Below are 12,966 nucleotides of genomic sequence, written 5' to 3' on the forward strand. Positions count from 1 at the left end.
CCTACTTCAACTTCAGTTCCTTGTTCGATTGTTTCTTTCTCAGAAAAAAAACTTCTCTCCTAATTTATTCAGTTCACATGCCCCTATGAGAAAATATAGCACCATGGACTTTTCTTCTTGGGTTTTGTTACATTTGCAGTTTCACTTTTTTCAATGCCTTGTCAGTAGTGTCAGTCTCTGCATCAGTCTAGGCTGTATGGCAGATAGACTTTAAGATGGACCCAAAGACCCCTGCTTCCTGGTATTCATGCTCTTGTGTAGTTCTGTTTCCTTGAGGGGATGCTTCTATGAGATGCTTCTAAGCAATACAATATGGCAAAGATGATGATCTGTCATTGCTATGATTATGTTATGTATGATTGTAACTTCTGTCTTGTTAGCAAACTCTCTGCCATGCTGGCTTTGATGTACAAGGTGTTATATTGTGAACTACTCTATGGATAGGCTTATCCGAAAAGGAACTGAAGAGAACCTCCTGCTGACTGCCTGCAAAGAACAAAGCCACAGTCCAAAAACCTATAAGGAACTGAATCTTTCCAACAACTACTTCGATGAACTTGGAAGCAGGTCCTTCCCCAGGCAAGTTTTCAGATGAGACCTCATGCTGACTGACACCTTCATTGCAGCCTTGTAAGAGAAGGGGAACTATGTATGAGACAAAAAGTGAAATATTTAAAAAGCACCAAGCATTTGATATAAATATATCTTCAAGTCAGACTGGAATGTTAGTTGGGAATAAAAGATGGAATAATAAGGATATTCTCCTCTTTCCAGACCTCATGATGCCTACATAGAGCTCAGTTATGCCTGTTCTTTCATTTGCTATTCTAACCTTATGACAAGGGATCTTAAAGAGAGGTGAGGAGGTAAAAATGAAAAGAATGGAATAATCCTAATGCTATGGTTTGGGAGCCCTCTTCTGGGTGGACTATGGGGATTTCAGGAGCCTACATTGCTGCTGAAAGAAGTGCCCAGGAAAAGCCATTCATCTACCTGCTGAGATCTCCCTTCCTGCCTGTCCAGCATTCTTAGTAGCAGATGGGACAGCCTCAGCACTATTATTAATAGTGAGAACTATTATTTTCACTATGAGACCTGCCTGCTCTGGATACAGCTTAGCAATTTTCAAATTCTCTCTCCCACAATCTAGTGTTACAGCCTCCTACCTCTTTTCACCAGGAACCACGTCCTGCAGGGGTCAGTGAGGACAAATTAGCTTTGCATTCAAGTGGCCTAGAGCCTTCTCCATGGTTCCATTCTCTTAAACACAGGGGTATGCTGTGCCCTTTCTTGAACTCTCCCTTTAGTGATTCAATTCAATTCAATTCAATTCAATTCAATTCAATTCAATTCAATTTGATTTGATTTGATTCAATTCAAAATGTTTACCGAGCACCTGCTCTATGCTGGCTTTGTTTTAGGCATCTTGAATATATTTGAGAATAAAGCAAAAAACAAAGACAAAGCCCAAAAAATCTTGCCTAAGCAAAAGCAGCATATTTTCATTTATTTATTTACTTTTTTTTTCTTTGAGACAATGTCTTGCTCTGTTGTCAAGGCTGGAGTGCAGTAGCATGATCTTACCTCACTGTAACCTCCGCCTCCCGGGTTCCAGCAATTCTCCTGCCTAAGCCTCCCAGGTAGCTGGGATTGTAGGCACGTGCCACCACGCCTGGCTAATTTTTGTATTTTTAGTAGAGACAGGGTTTCACCATGTTGGCTGGGCTGGTCTCGAACTCCTCACCTAAGGTGATTTACCTGCCTTGGCCTCACAAAATGCTGGGATTACAGGCATGAGCCACCGCGCTCAGCCAAGCAGCTTACTTTCTAGTGAAATGTCTAGATAATAGATATACTCAACAAATTCAGCAAATAGAAAGGGTAAGAGTGATAGAGAATTAGTAACATTGGACAGTTTGAAATATTAAATAGGGTGCTTCAGATAAGTCTCTCTGAGAAGAAAGAATAGAGCAAATAGTTTATAGCAGCTGGACAGACAGGCGTGTGGTTTCCTGGAGCAAGAGTGGTTCTGATGCTGTGGAGGCCCTAAGATGTCCTGTGTCTGGTATTTTTGAGAACAAAAAGGAGACGTGCCTGCCAGGAACAGAGGAAGTGAAAGAGAAGGTGGTAAGTGATGAAGTCAAAGAAGGGAGCAAAGCGGCAGACACGACATGTTCTCGCAGGTGATTTATTCCTGGTATTTACTCTAATGAAACGCAGAGCCAGTGCAGGTTCAGAAAGGGGAGCGTGACGTGCACTAACTCACATTCTAAAAGGATGACTCAGGAAGGCATCCCTCTGTGCTGTCTGCCCTGGTCTCTGAAGAAGCCTCTTTTACTACCTTGTCCACTGGGGCTGCAGGTAGATGTCCATGGGCCCCGCCCGCAGTCTTGACTACCTGGGTCTCTTGTCCTCAAATGATGGACATGTCCACCTCCACCAGGCCTCACAGCCACCACCTTTGCATTCTTCAAGGTGTCTGTTTCTCACTAAGTCTCAACCCAACCATGTCCATTGCCAGGCTCCTTATTTGTCTTGGGCATGGCGTCTTTATTGCTGCTCACCCCACAGCTCCCAAAGGTCCCCATCTCCCTTTCATCCACCTGCATTTTCCCCACACCTTCCAGGTGAGGCTCATGCGTCATCTCCAAACACCTAAGGCCACAATTTTTTCCAGATTGCTTACAATCTGGAAAATTCCATTGAATTTTTTCCAGATTGCTTACACATTTTAATGAGACCTCCTTAGCTCAATTGTAAGTTTCCCTGATCCTGGCATATAATATGACTCACACTGCCATCTTTGTCCATCAGTATTTATGTGTCTCAAGTTCTGTGCTACACACTACAGATAAAAGGTGAGAAAAAAACCACACAGACACTCAGCTCAAAGGGTTACTGCCTATATTAATTATTTGTTGCTGTGGAACAGGTCACCACAGACAGTGGGTTTTTAAAAAATGTATTATTTCATGGTTTTTGTGCATCAGGAATTTCAGCATGGCTTAGCTATGTCCTCAGCTTATTAAACTTCTGTCCATTTCAATTTTTCCATATAAGACCTTATGAAACAATTACATATAACTTTTTAACAAAATGTCTGTGAAACATATTATCTCTAATTTTCTTGAATGACAAATTGATTTTCTTGACAAGAAAGTGGGACTAATTCTTGTCTCATGCCATTGGTAAGGAGAAAAAAGTTTCACATCACATTGTCTTTGATAGAAATATTAACTGATACTCTCACGAATGATCCTTGGACATACAGATATGAATTAGATACATGCCCTAATAAACATATGTGTAGAAAATAAAAATGTTAAGATAAAGGCCCATGCTATATAAAAGATCTTATATATGAAACACTAACTTGATTACATTTCAGATAGTGTAAAAGGCCAATTCACAGTCCATATAAACTTACAGGTTGAGTTTTATTTGATTATTGAAGTTGTAGGACCAACAGAAAGAGAGTTCTAAATTCTGTGTTTATTGACTTTAGCAAGTCCCTGGGTCTGTTACACCTACTGTTTAATTCCCAGTCAAGTATAAGTTCCAGTATTTTAAAATTCAATATTTGGAATATTGAAAATATTTGTTTGTGTACACACACACACAGACACACATGCATACCCATACACAGAAAACATAGCATACCTTGGACCCATTTGATCACATTCTTTTATGGGAATTGAGTTTATCAATCTTAGCACAACCCAACACAACTGGCTGGGTCCAGGCCTCCTAAGTAGTTCCTCTGAGCAGTTTCCTTGAGCTGAAGGGTGTATGAGTTGCTTAGGGTTGCCAAGACAGCATTCTACCAACTGGGTGGCATAAACACCAGAAATGTATTGCCTCTCAGTTCTGGATGCCGCAAGTCTGAAATCAAGGTATCAGTAGGGTTGGTTCCTTCTGAGGGCTGTGAAGGAGAATGTTTCATGCCTCCTCCTGACTTCTGGTGGTTTTCTGGCAGTTTTTGGCATTTCTCTGCTTGTACAAGCGTCAGCCTGATCTCTGCCTTCATGTCCACATGTCATATCCAGTCAGATTGGATCATCGTCCTACTCCAGTATGATAACCTCATTTCAGTTTAACTGATTACATCAGCAATGACTGTATTTCATGTAAGGTCAGATTCTGAGGTTCTGGGGATTAGGGCTTCAACATAATAATTTTGGTGAGGGTGACACAATTCAATCCATAACAGATGGGATCATGGGGAAATGAGATGCTTGAGGAAAATGGTTTCTTGGATGTATTGAAATGGATTTGAATAAAACAAACTCATTCCATTTTTTTAATCCTAAACATTAAGTCACGAACTATGAATGCTGGAGTTAAACAAATGGGGGTGAGAAAAACTTTATGCATATTTTCTTTTATCCACACTGAAATATTAATAATTTCTTTTGTTTTCATTATTATACTTTAAGTTCTAGGGTACATGTGCACAATGTGCAAGTTTGTTACATATGTATACATGTGCCATGTTGGTGTGCTGCACCCGTTTTATATATATAATTTTTAAAACTTAAGGATTCAACACTATTTGATATAAAAGAAAGCCTCCGGCCTCACTCTATCAGGTATGTCTGTGGAAGGCAGAATAATGGCCCCGTAATAATTTCTATATCCTAATTATGGGAACTTGTAAATATGTTACCTTTTATGGCAAAAAGGAGTTTGCAGATAGGATTCAGGTTAAGGATCTTGAAACAGGAAGATTATCTTGGTTTATTCAGGTGCATTCAACCTAATCTGGCTGGGCACAGTGGCTCACACCTGTAATCCCAGCACTTTGGGAGGCCAAGGCAGGTGGATCACCTGAGGTCAGGAGTTCGGGACCAGCCTGGCCAATGTGGTAAAACCCCATCTCTACTAAAAATTCAAAAATAAGCCAGGCATGGTGGCAGGCGCCTGTAATCCTAGCTACTCAGGAGGCTGAGGCAGGAAAATCGCTTGAACCCGGGAGGCAGAGGTTGCAGTAAGCCGAGATCATGCCATTGCATTCCACCCTGGGGAACAACAGTGAGACTTCATCTCAAAAAAAAAAAAAAAAAAAAGCAGAAAACCTTTTCTGAGTGAAGTCAGAGGGAGTTGAGACTAAGGAAGACAATTCAGAGGGAGACACAATATTGCTGGCTTTGAAGATGGATAAAGAGAATCAAGAGCCAAGGCGTAAGGGCAGCCTCTAGAAGTTGAAAAAGTCAGGGAAACAGATTATCTTCTTGAGCTCCCAGAAAGGAGCACAATCCTGCTGGCATCCTGTTTTTAGCTTAGTGAGACTTGTGCCAGTCTTCTGATTTCCATAACGATAAGATAATAATTTTGGGTTGTTTTAAGCCACTAATTTTGTGGTAATTTGTTATAGTAGCCACAGAAAACCAATACACTCTCAACTCAGACTGCATGCGTCTATCTACATAATGCTTAGCACAGCCCTCTGTACACAGTAGGTTCTGTATAAATAATTTGATAAATATTCTCAAATATGAATCACAAAGTTGTTTCAGTAAAACAGAAATTGTACCAGTCTGGGTTTTGTGCATTGGTAGTTTTCAGGATAAACTAAGCATGTTTAGAAATCTGAATTTAAGTTCTTCCTGGTTTTTTTTTTTTTTTTTTTTTTTAGACGTAGTCTTCCTCTGTTGCCCAGGCTGGAGTGCAGTGGTGCGATCTCAACTCACTGCAACCTTGGCCTCCTGGGTTCAAGCGATTCTCTCGCCTCAGCCTCCTGAGTAGCTGAGATTACAGGCACGTGCCACCACGCCTGGCTAATTGTTTGTATTTTTAGTAGAGATGGGGTTTCACCATGTTGGCTAGGCTGGTTTCAAACTCCTGACCTCAAGTGATCTGCCTGCCTCAGCCTCCCAAAGTGCTAGGATTACAGATATGAACCACCTTGCCCGGCCTCCCTGGCCTCTTAAGTGGAGGAGCTGTGTCTCCATTTTACTTGGATCAATGCTACCATGTGTCTCTATTTTGCTTGGATCAATGCTACCAATAAAAATATACATATTTGGCCTCACAGAAAATTTGTTTCTGTTAAGTTTGTCAAATTTAATAGTTATCCCTATGTCCTGGGTGAGTCTTTCACTGAGGGATGAGACAGGAGAGTGGACTTTGTTTTGAAGATGGGAGCAAGGCCTTTGGGGTCAGCAAGGGATGTTGGGCAGTTTGACTGAGTTGCTTCAATATTTTATCAGGTTCCCTAGTGAGTCAGCCTCAGTCCGAATATCAGAGGCAGGTGGGAAAAATTATAATAGGAGAACTTTCTATAATGAGAGTACAGGGCTCACAAGCAGACCCGAAAAGTAGCCAACATCTCTGCAGGAGAAGAGGCCACTGCAGAGAAAAGCAAGCAATGATGAGAAAATTATAATGTTGAGACCCTAGCCAAGGTTCACCAGGGTATTTCTCAGCAGCCAAGGAATATTGACAGAAAGGGATAATTTGTTATTACCTCAATGAGAGCCTAGTTGATTTTCCTCCCTCAGTGATTTTTCCTCGAAGATGGCAGGTAATAAATATGTGGCAGCCTTATGAAATAAGAACAAGGTGATCAGGTGCTTTTAGTAGCTTTTTGAGGGGTCCTTTCTCCTGCTATTTTTTTGTCTCCTATTTTAATATTATCTTGCCACATTTAGTTCTTGGTGAAGAAATGCAAATCCCACAAAACAAAAAAATGAGGGGGCTGAAATAGTTGACTCTAAAGCAGCAATGTTAATTTTCAGAAGTGCTTTTTCTAGTGACTGCTAAAGTCCTCTTTGTTTTATCCTTGCCATATTTAAAGATGTATTTTATTCATTGATGAATTAGTCAGTGATGAGCTAAGTATCATAAAAAATAACAGAAAGCATAACTCAACAGAACAACACATACATTTTTTTCTCTGTTCTCCATTTCAAAGAAAAAAATGACCACAAAACAAGTTGACATCAGTATACCATTTTATTTAAAAAAATTTTTAAAGCCAGTTTTGATGTCTGCTCTATTGCCAGCACAGAAAGTACAGTTCAACTTTTACACTGTTGGTGGGACTGTAAACTAGTTCAACCATCGTGGAAGTCAGTGTGGCGATTCCTCAGGGATCTAGAACTAGAAATACCATTTGACCCAGCCATCCCATTACTGAGTATATACCCAAAGGACTATAAATCATGCTGCTGTAAAGACACATGCACACGTATGTTTATTGTGGCACTATTCACAATAGCAAAGACTTGGAACCAACCCAAATGTCCAACAATGATAGACAGGATTAAGAAAATGTGGCACATATACACCATGGAATACTATGCAGTCATAAAAAAGGATGAGCTCATGTCCTTTGAAGGGACATGGATGAAATTGGAAATCATCATTCTCAGTAACCTATTGCAAGGACGAACAACCAAACACCGCATGTTCTTACTCATAGGTGGGAATTGAACAATGAGAACACATGGACACAGGAAGGGGAACATCACACTCTGGGGACAGTTGTAGGGTGGGGGGAGGGGGGAGGGATAGCATTAGGAGATATACCTAATGCTAAATGACAAGTTAATGGGTGCAGCACACCAGCATGGCACATGTATACATACGTAACTAACCTGCACATTGTGCACATGTACCCTAAAACTTAAAGTATAATAATAATTAAAAAAAAGAAAGTACAGTTCATAACAAGGCATCACATTCTATATACATTGGAGATATATATTTAAAATAATGACCCAAAGTCACATATAGGATCTTCAAATAAACAGCTAAGATTGACATTTTTTCTTTACTCATGCATAATAGAGAAGTAATGGAGAGTAGTGCATCTTAGAGAGGCATTTTTCATTAAAGGTGAAGTTAAAGAGGGTATCTATCTCAGTCAATTGTCCCACCACCTACTCTGTTCTCAGGCTAAAAACTTTGGAGGCATCCTTGCCTCCTCCCTTTTTCATGCATTTCTCATCCAATCCATTAGCCAACATCATTGGTTCTACCTTTAAATGCATCTTATCACCTATAATAGAAAATCCTTAGATGCAGCCACATCCTTGTCTCACCTGCATCACTGCAATACCCTCCCAATATGTCCCCCACTTCCACCCTTGCCTCACTATATAGTTCACACAGCAGCCAGTGTGATCCTTTAAAATGTAATCCATATCACGTCATGCTTCTGCTCAAGACCTGCAGTGGCTCCCTATTTCACTCAAAGTAAAATTCCAAGTTCTTGCCCTATCCCACAAAGCCTGTGTGATGTCGCTCCCTGCTACCCCTCTGACCCCATGCCTCTCCTCATCATGCACTCTGACAACTCTGGTTTCCTTGCAGGCTCCCGCCTTTGGACCTTTGCACCTGCTATCTCATCTACCCAAAATATCCCAATCCCCTAACATATACACAGAGATCATTATCTCACTTCCTTTATGACTTCTGCAAAACCTCCACCTTGTCAAGAGAGACCTTCCTTGATCATCCTTTCTAAAAATGCGCTGCTAGTCTCTCTCTATCCCCTCATTTTTTTTATATCTTTCTTCATAGTACTTATTGCAACTTGATGTATCATAGGTCATACATCTAATTTAATTAAATTGCCTCCTCCCTTTTTCATGCACTTCTCATCCAATCCATTAGCCAACATCATTGGTTCTACCTTTAAATGCATCTTATTACCTGTAATAGAAATTCCTTAGACACAGCCACATCCATGTCCCATCTGCATCACTGCAATACCCTCCCAACAATACCAGTTCAGTTTATGAACTGAAATAAACTCAGTTAACTTTCATTTAACAATTTAATTTAATAACAATTTAATTAAATTAGATGTATGACCTAAGATACATCAAGTTGCAATAAGTTATGACATTATTAAGTTAAACGTATGACCTAGTAATTAAATGTATATATTGGTGTGTTGTATATATATCATATAATAATATATATTAATTGTATATTAACAGACTATAATTTATTTGTTATATGTTATAATTATATGATATATAATGTATGTATTATGCACACATATATATTTAATTACTGATTTATTATTTGACTTCTCAACTAGAAGGTAAACTTCTTGAAGATGGGGAATTTATCGGTTTTGTTTGCTGCTGCATTTCCAGCACTCATAACAGTGCCTAGCATGCAGAATATGCTCAATAAACTTTTGTTGAATAAATATATGAATGACTGAATGAAAGAGGCTTGGTAAGCTAATGATGCATAGTCCAAACAACAATGAACTGAAATAAACTCAGTTAACTTTCACTTAGCAAGAAATGTTAACCTAATAGAAAACAGCATTTCCCAAATTCCTTGAGGTTTTATGTTACCAGAAAATTTCTTGATTTATTTTGTGTTTTCCTTAGAATATCAACCCTGATATGACAGATAAACTTTAGCTCCTTGGCAGAAAAATGTCATGCTAGTAAAGTCTTGGGGTAGGTTTTTCCAAAGATGACCACCAACAATGCCTTCTGTCCCTCAAATTTGGCTGGTCTTTTGATTTCTTTCCCCGACAGAATAAGATGGAAGTGATGTTTTACCAGCTCCAGACCTAAGCCTTAGGAAACTTTTCAAGCTTGTATTTTTGTCCTTTTAGAAGCAACTCACTATATATAGAAGTTTAGACTAGATTACTGAATGATGAAAGTCCATAAATAGGAGAAAGAGGATATATTGGCGAGTACTGAGTTACCCTACAACACAGTCAACACCAAGACACCAAGCTATTAGTGAGGCCATTTTGGATCCTCTAGCACTAATTGAGCCACCCCAGCCAATACCCCAAGAAACTGACTCTTAGCCCCTTAAGCCATCCCATTGGAGGCCCCAGATATTGTGGAGCATATGCAAGCTATTCTTGCAGAATCATTCCTAAATACCAGACAGATACAATTATTTTAAAATCAAATGGCTATAATTTTGAACTGCTAAATTTTGGGATTCCCTGCTATGTAGCAATAGATAAGTGAAACCAGTCTGACATACTAAAGAAGGATAATATTGAGAAATTTGGACATCTGAAGTTTACTGTTTGAAAATTTGATCGAGCTTAGTAAAATCATATTTATGTGTGGATTTATACACACATACAGTGTGTGTGTGTATATATATATACACACACACACATTTGTATATGTACACTGTAAATATACCTACACATGTTTTTTCTGTCTTCATTTTATTAAAAAGGTTAATATAAAATTAAGTACTCCACTTATAATACCTTGGAAATTAGTTTATTCTTTTCATATAATATCATGAAAGCATTAACAGTTTTCAAATGCCACGCATTTAACTGTTTTATTTGCTTGTTAGTTTATTTTATTGATTTAATCATCATTGTCAAATCAATGATAAATGTCCATGGATTGGAAAGTTTCTGAGAGAGTCCCCATTGTGATATAATAACATGTACTTTGCCTCTCTTCTCATGTGTTACTAAAATCTGACTTGGCTTAGATGTATTTCAGAGCGGCTCTTCCAGTCAGCTCTTCTCAGCTTTGTAGAAAAGAGCCATGCGCTTCTGCATGTGATTGCAGTGTGCTTCCCTGAGTTGATTTTGAGATACTTTCAGAGGGTATTAGCTAATCCTTCTTTATTACAAGAGGAACCTGAAAATCAAATGTATTCAAGAAATTGCATTCCTATATCATTTTGTAGAAATGAGTGAGAGCAGGAATGCGGGTCAGAGAATGGTGCCAAGAAATCAAATGGCTCAGTGATGAAGCCCTACAAAGATTAGGAACCACTGGTGTAGATAATTTCCACTTCTTTTTAACCATACATTTCTTTTGGAGAATCTGCAAAATACGCCTTGGATGGTCATTGGGATTAAATTGGATCGAGACATGTAAAAAGCTGCTCAGAGTCTTATAGAGATTACTGTGCTGTAAGGAGGTTTACTTTATTGATCCTATTTTATTACTTTGAAAATGGAAAAACCATGCTTTTGTCAATCATGTGAAATAAGAAAGTAAAATCAAATAGTTGGTTTAGTTTTCTCAGAGTGAGGAAAAATAATTCACAGCAAAAATGAAAAATGAAAGTTCTTTTCAAGTAACTCTTATTACCAGTTAGAAATATGTTTTTGTTATTTTCCCTTGAAAGGAGAAAGTCTGTCGTATAAAAGAATACTAATTTCATCCTTAATAAATATGCATTTGTTGAATATGATGACTTGTATATAGTTAATTATAATGTATTATCCAATGTAAAGCACTGTTATATAAGCTTAAGCTCAAAAACTTGTTTTTAATTTATGAAACAATATTTATGTTACTCTTCAAGTATTATTGAACATTTATTCTTTAGTCTGTATGTATTTTTTGAATTTTAGTAGTATTGTAAAACCTAAAAATATTTTTTTCTACTCCACATCCCCAACTTTTTAAGTATTATCATAATACAATTTTTAGCCTGAGAATGCTTTTGGATATATTTTTGCTTTTTCTATTTGTTGAGAAAATGCTCCTCTATCAAAAAATAAATTTTGCTAAAAGATTTATTAGAGAATGCTGTTAATTTATTAGACGATGCTGTTAATGTGTTATTGTGATCACTGGTGGTAAGTTTCTTCAAGAAGTTTTGGCAATAACATTTAGCTTAGCATTTTTTTCTATATAAACTAGAACAGATTTATGGAAGAAAAATTGGAAAATTCAGAAAAACATAAAAAAGGAAGCCAGAGACACACATACTTTCTCTTTTTCTCAGAGGATGTCAATCCTGTCAGTTGTTAGATATACTATCCATAGATTTGGGTGCCTGTGTATTTTAAAATTGAACCACCTAAGACATAGTGTATTAGTCCATTCTCACACTGCTATAAAGATACTGCCTGAGACTGGGTAATTTATAAACAAAAGAGGTGTAATTAACTCACAGTTCCTCATGGCTGGGAAGGCCTCAGGAAACTTACAATCATGGTGGAAGGAGAAGGGGAAACAAGGCATGTAAGAAAAATCTTATATGGCAGCAGGAGACAAAAGAATGTGTGAAGGAGGAACTATCAAACACTTATAAAACCATCAGATCTCACGAGAACTCACCTGCTATCATAAGAACAGCATGGAAAAACTGCCACCATGATCCAATCACCTCCCACCAGGTCCCTTTCTCGACACCTGGGAATTACAATTTGGATTACAATTCAAAGTGAGATTTGGGTTGATACACAGCCAAACCACATAACATAGAGTGTTTGAAATTGCTGTGTTCACTCAAAACAATGTAAGCAGTTTTCCAAGACATTATTATTTCAATTTCACATTTAGTGACTATACATGTACGTCCATTTTGTGAGTGGGATGTCATTTATTGAACCAGTCCTCTTTTGTTGAACCTTTAGGTTATTTTGCATCATGGTTGTTGTAATTAACACTGTGATAAGTGGTCCTCATATATACATTTTCTTGCTCATCTTGAATTGTTTCCATGGGATAGACTCCTCAAAGGATCCTTGGGTCCATTAGTATGAATCAGAAAAATTTCTCAGCCTTATCATACAAACTTTAAAAAACAATCTCAAAGTAAACAGAGTATAGCAAAAGACATCTACTATCCCCAATTTAAAACCATGCGAAGTTCTATGGCATTTGGAGGGAGGGGGGCTTTTAGGCAGAGGGAAACCTGTAGTCTATGTTCAAAGGCACAAAGTGACAGAAAAGGTTCAGGAATTCAGTCTGATTGGCATTTTGGTGAAAAGAGACTGGTGGCAAGGGAGGCAGGGCCAGATGAAGGAGGGACTCAGATGTCAAGCAAAGACATTAGTCTTATTCTGCAGAAGATAAGGAGCCGTCAAAGGAGCATAAGTATTGGCGCAATAGGAACCGCTTTTCACTGGAAAAAAGGTAACTAGGCAAGCTGGAGGAGCAGCACTAGAAGCAGGAGGATAGGCAGAAGCTGATTAGAATAGTTCTAGGCCTGAATTAGAGCAGCTGGAAATAGAGAGGAGAACACAGTTCACGAGTTTGA

The 12,966-nt window shown here is 38.4% G+C and overlaps 1 pseudogene; it reads left to right on the forward strand.

Annotated features, from left to right (window-relative positions):
* The first annotated feature begins 436 nt into the window (after positions 1 to 436).
* The window catches only part of LOC129057827 (uncharacterized), a 40,724-nt pseudogene continuing 28,194 nt past the window's right edge, over positions 437 to 12,966 (forward strand).

The sequence above is a fragment of the Pongo abelii genome, chromosome 11, assembly GCF_028885655.2.
Source record: "Pongo abelii isolate AG06213 chromosome 11, NHGRI_mPonAbe1-v2.0_pri, whole genome shotgun sequence".
In the NCBI taxonomy this organism is placed as follows: Eukaryota; Metazoa; Chordata; class Mammalia; order Primates; family Hominidae; genus Pongo; species Pongo abelii.